At 43.5% G+C, this 14,371-nt stretch overlaps 1 protein-coding gene across 1 annotated transcript in view; it reads left to right on the forward strand.

Moving 5' to 3' along the window:
- Positions 1 to 14,371, forward strand: part of CCDC3 (coiled-coil domain containing 3) — a 35,510-nt gene that overhangs the window by 2,445 nt on the left and 18,694 nt on the right. The gene's annotated exons all lie outside the window — the stretch shown is intronic.

Below are 14,371 nucleotides of genomic sequence, written 5' to 3' on the forward strand. Positions count from 1 at the left end.
GAATGCAGAGCAGCAGGTCCCTGATTTTCCTGTTCCTTGGGTAGTATCACTAGCAAAGTAACACACTGGTGGGGAAATACTGAACTGTTTTCAAAGCTGACCTCCACGTTAACCTCTTTAGCTTCCAGTGGATTTGAGCAAAGCTCGATATCAACTTGTTCATGAGCAATAGGTTGAAAATAGTATTACTTGTGATCCTGTCCTCCCCCACCCAGATCATTCCTGGGTTTGCTATCTCTAGACTTCATTTTTTAATTTCAGCTGAAATGTTCAGGAGCAGATCTTTGCTTTTGAACTCCTGTGTTCACCTCATGTAGCGAGAGCAGTGCCTGGACCATGATAGACTGTAAGGGATTATTCTTGCTTTGACTCCACATAACAGCATAAACATCTACTGAACTAATCGCCCTGAGCTGCCTTTGTAGCAGCTGGGGAAAAATAGACTCTTGAGGGCATGTTTTATGTGAGTGATGAGGGTAGAGTTCCTTTGAGTGATGCCAGCACTTACTTCTGAACAAGACAGATGAAATGTGTCTTTCTCCTTTCAAGGAAGGCCACAGAAAGCAGTTCACCCTCTTGGCAATCCTCCCTTAAGAACGTATGTAAAGTCCAAAGAGGCCCACTGTTGGAGATTTCTGAGCCCCTTTATGGGATTGTAGTGTGTGTAATAAATGCAGAATTTTAATAAATGCTTATTAGGCAGAAAGGAGCAACCTGTTGTCGTGTGTGCATGTTCTGGATGTGCATATACTTTTGAAAAAGTGGAACTTGGAGAGTTGGTTTAGTGCCAAACCTTGTTTTGTGAGGCTGGTGTTTTCCCCTGGTAGCTGAGAACATTTTAAGCACTTCTGTAGGTCAGGATGGACAGGACAGGTATCATCACTTGTGTCTTCTGTGGATTCACCTGAGGTGTGATATTTATGTGTGACAGCAGATGTATGAGTGGCTTGTTTGGGAGATGGATGCAGGGCATTCAGTAACTGGCTGAGCCTTTTCCTTTCACCACCTGGCCAAATGCCAGCATACACAGTTTGAGCTGCTGTGTGGCCATCTGGCCAGTGACACAGCTCCTCTCCTTGGGATGCTCCATGAGCAAGTATTTTCTTGCTACTGATATTTTGGGGAGGGAGTGTGGAATGGTGCTGTTTAAATATATGTGAGGGGACAGCAGCAGAAATTGATGTTTAAGAGGAAATTAATTATCCTACAATTAAATTGCAGAGCTATAACCCTGTCTGGGCAAGAAGGGGGAGGTGGAGAGCTCTGGTCCCAGCCCTGCCTCCTCCCTCCCACCTCCCCTGCTCCCCAGTTGTCCCTTGTTGCCACAAGCAACATACTTGGCAAGTAAAGGTGCTGCTGCTGCCAAATCCATGGATTTTTGTCCAGGGTAGCAAAGTGGCATTGGGGGACCACCAGATCCAACTGCTAGTGTCTGCTTGTGATGCCTCTGCACTGTTTATTTCATCATGCTGAGCTAAATGCAGGGGATCTTGATGGGCTGGTGCTCGTTTATGCCAGCAGTGAATCTCACTGGTCGGGTTTAATGGAAATCAGCAGGAAGAAACCCCCAGGGTAAGCTGGGACAACCCTCAGCATATGTATCAAAAGTGCATTTCAGGTGTTGCACTCTCTGACCCACGCAGCTGTGAGCAGACTGGGGGGGATTAGAGCTGCTGGTCCCACACACAAGGGCTTGGGGGGCTTTACATGCTTCAACCCCCACCCGTCAAGTGAACAAATTCAGCACAACTGATGGACACTTTGTTTCGCCTTCATAATGAAAAGTAAAAGCTTCCTCTGCACCAGTTAAAAATAGTTGGGGCTGACTGTGCTCCCATTCAGCTCCTGCATCTGTGTTTGCCCAGCCGAGCGCCGGCTCCTGGCACCTGTGTCCCCCAGCCTGGGAAAGGGATGACATTTCTGGCTGCTGCAATATTAGAACTTTGTTCCTCAGCTCTTCCCAGGTACACCTCTCTTTAGTGTTTCCCTTCTCTCTCTGCCTTGTTACATGTAGTGGTGGCTTTCCCAATTGTCACCATGTCTTCTCACATCCTGTCACAGGGTAAACAATTTCTGTTTCCAAATATGCTCAGCTGAGCTGCCCCATGCTGGCTCCTAAGCTGCAGTGTGTGGTGTGTGCCAGCTTCAAGGCACAGACAGTGAACATAACTCAGAGCATTATTCTTGAAGTTTTTGAAAAATAACAAATATAATAACAAAATAAATGTTTGGGAGCCTGGGTACATCCAAAGCAGGGGTTCTGTGATGGTGTCAAGTTGGGAAGAGCTTGGACAGAGAATGAAGGGTTGTCTGATGAGGCTTATACTGTAGTGAGGAGTCAGGGATCTCACTAGCTGCCATGTACTGACATAAATTGTTGCTTAAAATACATCATGGGTGTTTTGTGCAGCCAGAGAGGAGGAAATGTTGAGATAGTCAGAGCAGAAGGCAGCTGGGATGAAAGTCTCATTCCAGGAGTTCATAGGTAGGGTTCTGCCTCCAGGTGTTGGAACAGCTGCATGCAGGGTCAGCTTAGAAAGTAGTAGGCCAGAGGAGGTTTGGAATAAAGGAATAATGAAATTTTCTTTTTACAGCCAAATCTCATACTCTAAAAGTCTTTTGGAATCCTGCTCTCTACATATTTCTGGGGTGGACACTTTAAGGGAGACTTTGGTGCTAGAAGTATGTGCAATTGAAATGTATAATTTGTATTTGCAGCTCTGGCATGCTCAGCCAGAAAATCCCATGATAGATGCATGTCTTTGCCTTATGTCACTCTACTCCAGGCAAGAGGTCCCTTCTGCAGGGTGTGCTTAAGCTGGCCATGGGGCAGGTGACCCAAAAGTGACCACTGACATTGTCTTCCTGCTTGACCTCTTCTGTCTGCAGTGCTCCTTGCATGCAGGCAGCCTTGTCTGGGCTGCCCAAGGGGTGAAACAAGGAAAACTGACAGCCTTTTCCTCCTTCCAGCAAATGTGTCTGATGATGCAAAAGAGAGCAAAGAGATGTGCAGAAACTTTTTCATGCACTGGGATGTGCCACCTGCCTTTTCCATCACTGTAAAATGCTTTTAACTTTTGGAAAGCCCCACGGCATGTGATGAAAAGAGGTCAGACCCAAGGCACATCTCATTGAGTATAATACTTCCCTCATCCTGGACCTGCTGCTTTTGCTGTAAGCTAATTCCAGCTGCATTTTTAAGCCCCTTGCAATCTGGGCTAAGAGCCAAATACTGCTTTCCATAGTTTTCCAATAACCCCACAATCTCATAAATTCACTTAGGCGCTTGTTCTGGCCGTTTCAGAGTGCAATGATAGCTCCTGCTGTTGTTTCTTTAGGCACTTGCATTTTGGCCTCTGTGTTTGCAGAGGCAAATACTAATGCGGCTTCATCTTGACTTTTTCATCTTGTCTCAGCCCCTTAGTGATGTTTGCAGATCTCTTGCTTTAATCCAGCTTGTTGTTACAGAGGTTTCCACAAGCTTGTTTCTAAAACCAAGGGGTGATGCTGTATGTTGTGATTGAAATCTAGCTCCCTTGCAGAGTTTCACCATTTTAGTGCAAATATAGGAGCTGTAATTTCTCCTCCTGGCCTTCTGCAGGGTTGTGTGATCTCATAAAGAGGACCTTGTTGCTTTGTTTGCACACAAGGGATTGCACAAGAAGTGACTTGAGGTCTGGTGTCAGTAAGGACAGTAGAAATCTCTAGCAGCACTTGTAGTTATTATTCAGAGGGGCTTGAACTGGTTTTGTCAACAGGTTGGTAAGGAAATGTGTTCTTTTGGCCTCCCCCGTTATCTGTGCAGGAGAGCTGCAAAATGACCCCATGCACATCACAACAAGGGACTGGCCCAATTGTGAGCAACATTGAGAGCACTGAGATAAAGTTCATGGAAATTAAGGAGTCTGATAACTTCAGTTAAGCTCAGAGATTGCAGGAGAAGACTGTACCTTTTATTAAGCCTCTCTGCATTGACTCAAGCAGAAGGGCCACAACCATGTTGTTACCTCAATTGATTTAGATGAATGGACTTGTCTTCTGAGAGACCTCCAGAGCTTTTTCTGGGTAATAATAGAGCTTTCATGAGAGTAGTCAGTGTCCCAAATAAAAAGCAAGGTAATTAGTGGGCTAGCCTGGCAGTCTACAAGCATCTGTTTAGCATCTTTGGGTTTGGATCTTCTCTGGTTGCGCCATGGTTACTGTAACAGACTAATGACCTGACTGGGACACCTGGAAGACTTCGGAGCAGCAGAAAAGCTAGCTAGATAAGAAAAGCAATGTAATTGCATAAATGGCCTTGCCATTACTGTGCAAAGCAAAAATTAAATTAAATTACATTCTTCCTCTGTGGAAGTAGAGGACATAGTTTCAGAATTATTTGTGTTTTAGCAACTCCTGTGTGCATGTACTGTGAGCCACTGAGTTGGGTGAATCCCTGAGTCTATCTGTGGGCAGCAGCACATCTGCTGGTCCCAGCCTGTCTCTTCCCTGATGCTCTCAACCAGGTCAGTGCTAGAGGGTCTCCATCACTGACACTTCACAGCACCACGAGGGGACAAGCCACAGAGAAATAGCCACTTGTACTAAAGCTCTTTGCCTACTAGAGAAGGGCTTGTTCAGATGATGTTTGCTATGGGGACTTGTTTTCATCCATCTCTCAGGCAACATGCCCCCAGAGATGAAGAAGAAAGAAGGAAAGTTGGGGAAGCCCCCATAATTTTTCAGGCCAGCCTGATTTTGGAAGTGATTAAATAGTATCATGTCCTGAGAGAGCCTCAGCTGCCTTGGATGCATGGGCCAGAGGTCTTCCTGTGGTAGCTGTGATGGACATTGCTGATGCCGAAAGTGACTCTGCTCTGTGAGTCTTGCAAATCCTGGCTACTAGGAAAAACAAGCCGAAAACTGTGCTATCCAGGATAATTAATGTTATCCACAAAATTAAAATGAAAAAGTAGTATTTTTGTTCTCTTATTAAAGTTAAGAGCTTCTGTGCTTGCCTAGTTCTCTCTCTGCTCTGAGTTCTGGGAGATGAATTTAAAGACTGGAGAATGCTGGTCATGGAGTCCAGAGTCAGCAGTTTTAGAAGAAGCAGTCTGAAAAAGAGCAGGTAGCATCTTGGCTTGGTGGAGACAGTTCTCTTTAATTCCCATGTCCTGAGTTTTTGTGTTTGCTTGTTGTATGAGCTACATTAGACATTCTCCCTTCTCTGGTCTTAAGACACTAGGGAAATATAAAATAATCTCAGTTAAAAACAGTGCTACATGGCAAGGGAAGTACAAAAAGACCTCAAAATAGAATTAAAGTGAAGTCAAATATCTGGAGGTTTGAAAATCTTCTTTTAAATGTGGTTTCTTGCCCTGGCATTGGTTAGAGAAGTTGTTTCTCCATGAGCCTAATAGCATGATAGAAAATGCCATCACTTCTGGATTGTTTTTGTAGTGATTTACAGTGCTTTTGTTTTCCTCCCAGAAACCCACCCAGGGCATATCCCCTTCCTATGATCTGTGTTTAATTTGAGTACATGTAAGCAATATCAGATGAAATGGAGAACTGCTGACAAGTGTCTGGGGCAAGGGAAGACCATGAGACAATTGATACATTTGGGTAACATCCCCAGGAGCCTTTTGGCACAGAAACTGCATTGATTCTTTTCTGAATTTTCACACCCAGGCTGTGGTAGAGGACTCTTAGAGTTCTGATTGGCATATCCCTATCAGTTTTCTATTTTTCCACATGCATACAGGCTGATAAAACACAGAGTAAAAGATCACAAAGGAATACATAATAACATATCCACAGAATGTTTCTATAGCATATGGTCTTTACGATATTTTTAGCACCCAGTAGGTGATCTGAGCAGTGCTTCCCAGGAGAAAAACAAGGTGATTTCTCTGGTTTTCAGTTGTTTATTAGAGGCACATTATTTCTGTCAGGAGTAGGTTGGATGGTTTTCATACACAATGGAGGAGGCATGACCAGGCATAATGGAGCCTTGGATTTGATATCATTTGTGAACAGTCAGAATTTAGGATTGAAAATGGAGCTTTTCCCCACCCATCTGAACTCTTGTCCCCATGGCAGCCGTGCTGGCGAGGAGGTGCCGAGGTGAGACCCCCACTCAGCACCCTCCTGGTACCAACAGGGGAGCCCCAATGTGTGCCACAGCTGCTGGTGAACGTGTCTGGACCAACTTGCTGCCTATCAGGCAATGTAGATTAGTCCAGAGCACAGCTCTCTCTGACTGTGTCTCAGGCACATCCAAGTACATAATATCCTTAAAAATACCCAGTTTCCAACTTGCCGAGCAAGGAAATGCCAAGACAACCAGGGGTGTGTGTGTGTGTATGTACTGCTGCCTCCTAGAAGGGTGAAGCAGCAATCCTTCCAGGAATTGGCAGGGAAAGGAGACCCACATGGCTTCAGGCTGCTTTTAATTATCCAGAGTCACATTTTAATGAAGTTCTGCCAAATGCTCTAAATCATTCCATATTTTGTGGCACAAGGCTATCTACTGCTGTACTTAAACTTGGTGGCCAAGTTCATCTTGACATCTGACCCCAGCCTGCAGGACACCTCTCAGGTTTTCCATCTGGCTGGTGGCCACAGAGACAGTTGATAGTTGTAGGCTGAGCTCTGCATGTTGAGAGACACCAAGGTGGGGCTGAAGAGACCTGGTTGTCCCTCCTCTGTTTCACACCCAAGGCTGTCTGCAGGGATGCCATACCCTTGGGCTTTCCAGCCCAGACACAGTTGAGAGACTTGCAGTGATGGATTTGAGCTGCTGGGCACAAATCCTGCTGCAGTGCTTTCTTAGCTTGATGGAGAGTTTTTTGGGAGTCCCTGACCTTTGGAAGTCTCTTAGCCAAGGGCAAAGGCACTGTGTAGGTAGGAGAAGTGGTCATGAGCTTTCACTGAGCTGGTCATGTTCCCTCTGTGCTAACACAGCAGTGGCTGAGGGGGCTGATACCTCCCTCAGAGAGGGCAGTGGGAAGGTTGAAGCCCACCCTGAGCATCCACATCTGAAGGTGGGCTGAGAATTGCAGCATTGTAGTGAGCAGTGGCCCTCTCATCCACCCCCTCTGGAGATGACACTGTCATGGGAAAAGTGGCAACTAGAAGATGTGAAAAGGCTGACTTCAGTCCACTGTCTCCTTCCCTCTGTGTGATGATACCTCTGCTTTCCTGCCCTCCTGTTCACAGCCTTCCCAGAGTGGGAAAGTGAGAAGGGACATCCCACCACATGTAGACTGTGAAATATGAAGGGAGAGGTACAGGGAAAGGGTTGGTGGGGATCTGGGCTGTGAAATTGAGTGGTGCTGGGCAATGGATGCTTGAGAGAGCTTGTGTTCACAGCCAAATCCCCTTCCTCGACAGAGGTTTGTGTACTCAAGGTGCTCCTCAGATACCTGGGACATGTTCTCCAAGGAAAAGAGTTGAGGCCGGTGTTCTTAAGGTGGATGTATCATCTTACTAACCCTAGGCAAAACAGAATGTGCAGTCCAAAGAAGCATATCATGGGGTTTTGGGTTTTGGAGTTTTTTATTATTATTAATTTTTATTATTTTTAAATTATTTTTTTGTTTGTTTGTTTGTTTTTGTGTGTGGGGTTTTTTTGGTTTTTTGTTGTTTTTTTTTAATCCAGTCATGCTTACAAGTCATACTTGTTCCATGACATTTCAGTCTCAGAGGGTGAAGGTACTGACTTTGTCTGGGAGCCACTGAAAGATGATTTGGTGCTCAAATCTTAGTCCTGGCATCCTGATCACAGTAACACACTGTGGCTATTCCAGGGCTATTGATTGGGTTGGGAGCAGGAGGGGAAAGCAAACATTATAGCTGGCTGCACATGGCTCTCCACCTGTTTGGATTTTCTTAGGCCTTTCCTAGAGCCAGCTCTTGGGGAATGCATTCAGAATGAGTCTCAGGCAAGTTTTCTGGAACAAGATCTGGCAGAATTAATGAGGGAATGTTATGTGTTGTTCAACCCAGTTATGCAAGCCACCATGCCCTTCTGTAAATCTGTGAGTCTATAGATGAGTTGTGTGGTTTTTGTGTGCAAATTGATACTTTGTGTTGGTCAGCAGGTGGAAAGGATGATTCATGTAGTTCAGTAGTCCTGGACCAGGATCTCTCTTTGATGAATGTGATGCTCCTACAGGCACTGTGGGCAGACCTGTCCTTTGGTTTAGTTGCTGGCTCCAGTTGACCTTGAACCAGGGAAAGTATTTTCTTTCAAATTCTCTTTCTCTCCTGACCCACCTGTGAGATAGATACAGAAAAAGATGGAGCAAAACATTTATTAAAATCAACGGCCACCAAAATCCAGCTGGCAGCTGGCAGACAGGACACCTGTGATGCTTCCTGTAACCAGATCAGCCATTGTGGCTTGAAGGGAGATGAGATCTTTTAATTTGGGACATATTTTCTCCCAGCCCATGCATTTTGATGTTTAGTTTCACAAATGACAAGCCAAGTTGGCTCTCAGGCAGCAGGAGTTCAAGTCCCTAATGGAAGCTGCAGATGGAACCTTTTAAACTGGTCCTGCCTCTGCCAGCCAAGTACCTTTCCAAATTCCCCTGGAGAAGTGTCCTTGCCCTGTTGTGCTCAGCCAGGAGCAGCCATGTGGTGCCAGGCTTGGCTTGGATGCTGGCCCTGGCAGCACTCAGCCCCTTGCAGCAGCTAATATGAAGTGACAAACCTGGTTTCAAGGGACTGGGAACATACGGTTTTGGTGGACCAATTGCAGCTGATTTCTGCACAAATCATTGCAGGTGCCTCTGGCAGCCGATGCAGTGACTCCCTCCTCTTGCTGCCCCAGTCTGTCAACTTTTTTTGGAACAAGGCTGCTGCAACTGTTAGTCAAGTTATCTGTAAAAGGAATGACAGCAGGGGAAAATACACCAAGGGAGAAGCAAGTTTCCGTGACACTGTAAAATACAAAAGGAAAATAATATGACTAAGGTCTAAATTTCTGCCCAAGAAATTTATGAGCAAGCAAGGAAAAACAGTATTTCCTGAGATCTGAAAGCACTTAATGGACTTTTTCTGCAGTATTTTTGCATTTCTTAGATCAGTAAGGAACCAGTAGCAACTGCAAGGGGGAATGTTGGTGCAATTTTTTATATTGAGACAAGATGTGGGACTAAAATGCAAGCTGATATTTACATACTCTGTCCTCAAACTGACCCATCTTCTTCACTATGCAGGGGCAGCAGGAGAACTCTTTCCATTCTGCAGAGGATCTGCAGCAAGGCAGGTGTGTTGGGCTCTGTATCCCAGTCCAGTGGAGACAATTCTTGTTGATCCCAGATTCCTGCCCTCTGGGATTAGAAACAACGGTCTGAATTATTTCTTTTTGCTGGTAAACTTATTTGTTGAAATCCTGTGCCCTTCACCTCCCATGATTTCCAGCCTTATTGCACAGGTAGTGCTGTACTTTTGAGTAGGCTTTTTCAGCTGGGTGACAAATGAGCAGCTGGGGTTTGGTCATTTATTCAAAAAGAGCATGTTGGTGGTATGAAGTCTGGCTTCCTTCTTCAGGTGGATGGTATCTCATATCCTCTTCATTTCCTCAAAATGCAATGAGTTTATTGCCTTCATTTGTCTTTGCTGTACACTCATTTCAGAGCACAGTTGTTTGCTTGGCTTTCTTTATGTGTTTCCAGAGCCTTTAAACAGGGTACAAACACAAATATGTTCTTCTGGATGTTGTTTATTAGATTTTTTTATTGTGGAAAATTATTTGATTGCTTAACTGGATGGTGGCTGGGGAGAGAAAGGAGGGAAAGTCAAAGTGGAGGAACAGCTTGTATTGACAATGTATCAGGACAGGAATGGAAATTCAGATGCTTTAAGTCCTAATTTCCCTTACATGGGGGAAGAAGGAAATCCTGTTTCAGAGCCTTTCAAGCAAAAACACAGCAGCCACATCCACTCAAAATATTCCATTTTGTTGCAGAGTGGGGAAGCTGTTTTCCACCTTTAAAGCAGCATCCTTAGGTGTGGAAGATGAGCAATAATGAGGAAGGGGCTTAGTCACAGTAACCATAGGGCACCTCTGCCACATGCTCATACTTTAAAAGAGTTCTGAGTTCTGGGTTGGCTGGGAGAGAGTTTATTCATGATCTATAAAAGTTGCCTTAAGTGAGAATATCTATGTACATGGCTTATCTAGGGGGAAAAAAACTTACTTAGTCTGTAAGTACCTCTGCTGGAGAGTTGTCTGTGAGTAGAGACAAAGAAAAAATAACAATGTAAATGAGAGAAAATTAAAATAACTCATGGAAGTAGTAAATGAAGAAATAACCCACCAAAATGTGTGGCCCACTAATGTGGTAAAATCTCCATTATTTATAAAGCTTGGGTCAAGCTGGGAGATTTAGGTGGGTCAGAAGAAGACATTCCTCTTTGGCTGCCTGCTTCTGGAGGAAGAGTCATTGCATGGCTCATGACACGGCTCTGGGAGGGGCTGTATAGGCTTTCAGAGCACCCTGTCCCTGTCCTGTTACTCTTGAAACTGGATGTCTGTGCTGCTCTCCTTGGAGAGGGTTTATTTCCCCCACTCTGAGGCTGAGCAGCTCCAGAAGGAACCAGGTAGCATCCAAAGGCCACCTCCATCAGCTGGATTAAAAAAGACAACCTGGAGTGAATATTTTTAAAAATCACTTCTAAGTTCTCTGTGCCATGCTGGATATGAGTGCTGGTGTTGTGGAAGCCTCTGAGGATTGGAAACAAACACTTTAAAGAAGACTCTACAGAAGGGTTGTTACTGCCATCAATGATTTGGTTTTTGTCCTTTTACACATTTTAAGTTCAGGCACGTTTTGTTTGGGTTGAGTGAACACTTCACAATTTGTCCCTTGAAATCCTAATGGAGCTTGTGTTTTCTTGAGCCTTGGTTTCAAAGGGCAGAGGAACAAATGTGAGTCTTGATTCTTTTCCCAAAGGTGTAGAATCATTGATTAAATGTGTCCTGGAAATAATACTTTGTGCTCAAATCTTGCCTGCTGTAATAAAAATGGCTCAAAACCACATCCAGTGACAAAATCCTCCTATATTTAACCCATATCTGAAAGCACCTGAACTACTGATGGGAAATGTCCTGGTGCTTCCAAATAAGCGGCACAGTGGAGCCACTGGAATGCATCCTGTCCTTAAAGACAGTCATTGCTCATGAAACACATTATAGATGTTGAGGATATGAAGGAACAGACACCTTCCATCAAAGCATCAGGACAGAGAAGAACTAAAAACAAAATCCCAGACTGGAGGCATTTGCCTGCCTGTTCTGTGTCCAGACTTCAGGATCGACCTCTGGTTCCTGCTCATTGTCAGAAATGTCTGAAGCAGGAGAAGCCTCCTGTGGTCTCTGCTAACGAAGTGGTGTTTATCACGCTCTGGTAATTGCATTTGCTATGGTATTTACAGCATTTCCTATGTTTTGAAATGGAGAAATCTCAGGCTTGCCCAGGGCTCATTGTGTACTGTAATCTGCTCCTAAACCCACACGTATCTTTAAACATTAACTTACACATGGCAGTGTCCTGGGGCGGCCTCAACCCCACAGCTATCAAGCTGGGAACGTGGCTACTGAAATGTTAATGTTTGCTCTCAATATTTATCAGACACAGTAACCTTCCTCTTTTCCAGGTCCTAGGATTTTTCTTTTTTTTCTTTTTCTTTTTCTTTTTCTTTTTCTTTTTCTTTTTCTTGTTCTCTTTCTTTTTCTTTTTCTTTTTCTTTTTCTTTTTCTTTTTCTTTTTCTTTTTCTTTTGCTTTTTCTTTTTCTTTTTCTTTTTCTTTTTTTCTTTTTCTTTTCCTTTTTCCTTTTTCCTTTTTCCTTTTTCCTTTTTCCTTTTTCCTTTTTCCCTTTTCCTTTTTCTTCTCTTGCAGTTTCATCCACAGTCAGTATTCCTGACATCTCTAAAGCAGCACAGGGATTTGGAAATCCTTTCCCAGCACAATATGGGAGTAGAAAGATCTCCTAATGTTGCACCCAGATGTTTTCAGATTCTGCTGGCCTTCAGGGCAAAAACAATATATCAGTTGCAGGAACAGAGGTCATTTGAGCTCACATTGTGGTCTGGCCTTGGCCACATATGAACTTATTTGTGTCTAAAAGGGACTGACATGGTCCTGGGCCATTCATGCCACAACACCTTGACCACAACTGTGGCTCTGTCTTACTGGCTTCTTTTCCTGGATATAGCCGTTCCAGTTTAGATTCAGTGGACGAGAAAAAGTCCAGAACTTGAATCAAGCACTGCAGCATTCCTGGAGTCCTCCTTCTGTATCTGTTGCTGTGTGGAGCAGGTGGCTTGAATTTGGCTGGAGCTTATGATGCATTTTGGAGTCTTTATCTTCTAGCTTATAAAACCTTTTGGATAAAATTTGCTGAATGCATGAAGGATGTAGAGTTTTGTTTTGTGAATTTAAATCCAATCTTCTAAATTGTTTAAAGCAATTCCTTGTGTTTTGAAATTCTGAAACCTCTGTCTCCCCTTTTTTTAAGGCCTGTGGTCAATCACAAACTGATTTAGGAAATGGTGCAAAATGCGTAAAATAAATAAAAAAAACTTAAAAAAAATAATGTTAGGAAAAAAAAAAAAAAAAGAGAGGACACAGATGTTATCAATACTCTACCAAAAGGGAACATTGACACAGAAAGCCTTTAACTCTAAAGCTTGCAGGATAACTGGAATAATCTTTCTAATGCAGTCAACATTATTGGAGCTGTCATGAGGCTGTTTGAATTAATTCAACATTGATTTTAGAGCTTTTTCTGTTTGAACTTCAAGTATACACTGTAGATGTGACTCTGAACATATTTCTCCTATGCATTTAATGATAAATATTCTGGCTTTGGATTGTCTTCTTGATTGGATGTATTTAAGTATTAGCTGAATGGAGTTAAGGAGCTTGTCTACTTCAGTATTGATCTTAAAATGTGAGGAAAGATTGAATTTCATTGCATACAACGTGTATGTTGTATGTAATACATACAACAACTAAAGTGCTTCAGCCAACAGTGGAGTGGGGTACAAGAGTCCCTTTGTTAGGTGCTTTATTGTCAGAAGTCCTGAATTGGTGCAAAATGCAGTTTTCTGAGGAAGTAAAGTAAAAGGCTGTCAGCATTCTCCCATGTCCCAACCCCAAGACCCACGGTATGCCAAGAGATACCTAAGTCATGTATCAATGGAAGCATACAGGAAGACAGTTCTAGCTGATGCTCTCCCATTCTTCAGTATTTTCAGGTAAAGAAGTCTGTGGTGAAGTAATTTCTATATATTTGTTTCTATATATTCAGGACATCCAGTCAATTTAGATCTCACAAAGCTGTCCAGCTTTTTCTTGAGAATCATAACTTTTTGATTGCCTTCAACCTGTTTCCTACTTTATTATCTGATACTCCCAGTTCTTCTGCTGGAAGATGTTATCAGTCTATATTCTCCCTTCATAGCATTCATAGTTGTGTAGACCTTTATCTTCCACCCTCTCACAGGACAGGACTCAAAATTACAGACCAAGCTTAATGTCTGAGCCTCAGAGAAGGTTGTTCCTCCCCTATTCTGGATAGGAATCAGGTACCACTAACACTCTGCAATGCAAGTTCTTGAGAAAAGAGCGAGTAAAACCCCTTCCCCGGCTGTCTGAGACCTCCCACTGCTATTGCCACAGGGAAATTTCAAAGTTTTGCCTAGACTGTTGGAAATGCCAACAGGGAAAGCAAATATTTGTGTGTAAGACTTAACCCCAAGAAGATTAAGTGCAGATGAATGTCAATAGTGCCAGCAACCTGTGAGAGAAAGTGAAAACTGAGAAGGATGTAAAAAAAGAGCATGGTAAGGAAAAAAAAAAAAAAAGGAAAAAGAAAGAATAAAATGCAAAACAGATTAGAAGCAAATCAGGGAGAAGGAAAATTTCAATGGGACTTTTTGCTTTCCCAGAAAGGGTAACATGAGGACCAGCAAGACAAGAACTGCAACAGGGACTTATCACTGTTAGCAGGTTGAGAAGTTCCAGGGGTGAGCATGAAGTAGGGAGGGGATAAAAATGAGGGATGCAGCTTGATGGGATGCTACATGGACATTAGATGCCTTTGGAAATTGGGATGTGAATATCTTGCATGGTCCTTAGTTCCTACCTCTTCAGTTCTGGAAGTTAATTGCTAGCTGGGGAAATGGTGATCCGTGGGAACAGGTTTGGTTTTGTGAAGCTTGGCCCATGTTCTGTGGGAGGAGAGCTGCACTGTTTGGAAAGCATCCATCTCAGGAAAATCATAAGTGGTAGGACTGTCTAGACTAGTCAGGAAGGCGTGAACAAATAACCAGAGTAAAATAGAAGAAGAAGAAGAAGAGAAAAAGGTTTGATT

The sequence above is a fragment of the Pseudopodoces humilis genome, chromosome 5, assembly GCF_049639895.1.
Source record: "Pseudopodoces humilis isolate 2021_Gansu_Grassland_sample_001 chromosome 5, ASM4963989v1, whole genome shotgun sequence".
NCBI classification, from domain to species: Eukaryota; Metazoa; Chordata; class Aves; order Passeriformes; family Paridae; genus Pseudopodoces; species Pseudopodoces humilis.